A 2,643-nucleotide genomic window follows, 5' to 3' on the forward strand; every position below is an offset into this window, starting at 1 on the left:
TTGCAGAAAGGTCACATCGCACTCTAGCTGAGTATTTAAGGAGTTTTATTGAGGAAGATCAGACAGACTGGGACATGTGGTTACCTTATGCTATGTTCGCATATAACACTACTCCCCACACAGCTACGAAAGTCACACCTTTCGAGTTAATTTTTGGAAGACGAGCTGAATTGCCGACAGCCGTCAAGCAGCCACCTCGTCTGACGTATTCTTACGATGATTTCGCTCAAGAACTTCGAGAAAGATTACAAGCAGCTCACCGAGACGCAAAGGAAACCTTAGACAATGTTAAAGGGCAATCAAAGTTACAGTGTGCCAAGGATGCAGAGCCTGTGGATTTTGAACTTGGAGATAAAGTTCTTCTCAAAAACGATGTTCTACGACGAGGACGATCGAAAACGCTTACACAACCTTGGATTGGTCCATACGAAAGCATCACGAAAAATTCTGAGGTGAACTACACGATTAAAAGTGGAAATAAGAAAAAAACACAGAGAGTTCATGTCAATCGACTTCGTCCATTCATAGAAGCATGACTATATGGACCCCAGCCTCGGAAAATATTGTTCTCGGATGACCTGAAAATTTCTTATCTACAGGATAAGGGATGTTTCATGGTACAGGCAGAGAATTTCACGTTCAATTTTTATTTATTTAAAATATTAGTTGGAGAGATTCTCAAAAGGAGCACCATAAGAATTATTAACGAAACGAACATGCCAATTCCACCCCAAGAAAAATATGTCGGTGGACGCCAGATGTAGCAAGAGCAGCCAGGACAGAAAGTGGAGTCATCTTTCAATTGCTGAGATATATGGCATGGTTGTGGAACAGATACCTCACCGAACAACAGCCGAAGATTAAAAATGTCCTCCAGATCATCTTCAATGACCGGGAGATCCCAAAGGGCGTTGAGATCCTTTTTCTGCTTAGTTTTGCGAAAACGGGCATATGCCTTATACTCGAGATGAACATACCCTTTTTGAAAGGGGAAACTGTCGCACTAAAAAAGTCGGAAAATAGACGAAGTTTAGGACAAACGAATTCGGCAATGGAACAGGCAAATATAAAAATCAAGGAGATGTACGAGCTCACCAAGAAAGAAAAAGTAAAAGTGTCATCAGCATATCTACGATACGGATGCGGTCGTTGGCTTAAACGTGAAACACGAGAACCAAGCCGATTACCAACGTTCTCTACTGCTTCGCAGCGAGTTGGACATGGATTCCGAGGGCACAGTGCAGATCTGTGGTCTCCAATAAGTCCACAAACCAAGCAGGCTGGAAAACAATCCGAGGGAAGATGTCCAAGCTTACCACAGGTTGTACATCTTTGAGTAAAACGATCAGGACGTCCTACTGGCTCGTATTTCGAATCACTCCTTCAACTCATGTTGATGTTTTGGGTTCTCACTAACTTTTTGCTTCGGAATTTGGAAGTCACTGTGACAAGTTGGGGAAAACAAGCAACTTTATATAGCAAATATCTACATCAACAAAAATTGCAAAGCAATGAGGAACTGACACGTAAAAACTCAAGCTCAATAACCTTTCGTGTTGCCACACCATTCAATTTTACGATTATTTTTTTTCAACTGCTCATGCTCGGAAGCATGATGGTTATGATACGGGGGAAGGGACACATAGTTGAGACGTTTGTCCACACTCCAGGAATTTATTTTGAACCAATTGGGAAAGTACATCTGAGCAACCAGGTTTGGTCTATGGCTGCAACCACGAATATCGCACCATGGCAGAGAAGAGCTAATCAACTTCGAAACCATCTAAACTACACAAAACTTCTTTGCTTTGGAGCAGGTCCATGGGGACATAACTTTGATCTAATCATCGATCAATGGATTGCTAGTTTTACGGAAACAGCAGATACCATTGATGAATTACTTGGCTTTAAAATTAATAAGAAACGCCGAGGACTCATTGACGGTCTGGGTTCCGTAGCAAAATCATTAATTGGGACTATGGATGCTCAAGATGCCAAGGAAATCAATGAGAGACTTTTGCATCTAGAAAGCGGAGTAAAAGGGTCTTTGGCCAGTTCCCGGAAACAACTGGAAATCGTCAATTCCACACTTTTTCAATTAGCCCGGACGGAAGCCATGTTTCATAGAAATGAAAATATATTAATCAAATCACTTACAGACATAAACAGCGAAAATGAACAATTAGCGCATCGACAACTGATAGATGATCATTTCATGATAATACAGGCCATATATACCGAAAAAAGCAGTGATGCTGGGGAGATAAAGCAACTTCTAACCGGTTCTAAGGGAATGTTGTTGAGCACAGAAATATTCACGGACCACGAATTAGTAAACCTACTCAAGACAGCTGTATTACCAAAGGGATTCAGTTTTCCCCTTGAGTTAAATATAGGAGAAATACATATGGTTGAGGAGATTTCAACCATTGGTGTACATGCATTTGGATTAAAAATTGTGATCATGATAGAAATACCGCTGATCAACTTTCAGGTGTTCGATGTTTTGCTGACAAATGGCATTCCGGTTCGAAGAACCAACGAATATCACTCATACTTGGAGGTGACGAATGAATTTCTGGTTATACACGGGCCAACGCAACAGTTCGTGCCAATGACCGGTGAACAATTCAAAAACTGCAA

The sequence above is a fragment of the Fopius arisanus genome, unplaced genomic scaffold (assembly GCF_000806365.1).
Source record: "Fopius arisanus strain USDA-PBARC FA_bdor unplaced genomic scaffold, ASM80636v1 scaffold00240, whole genome shotgun sequence".
NCBI classification, from domain to species: domain Eukaryota; kingdom Metazoa; phylum Arthropoda; class Insecta; order Hymenoptera; family Braconidae; genus Fopius; species Fopius arisanus.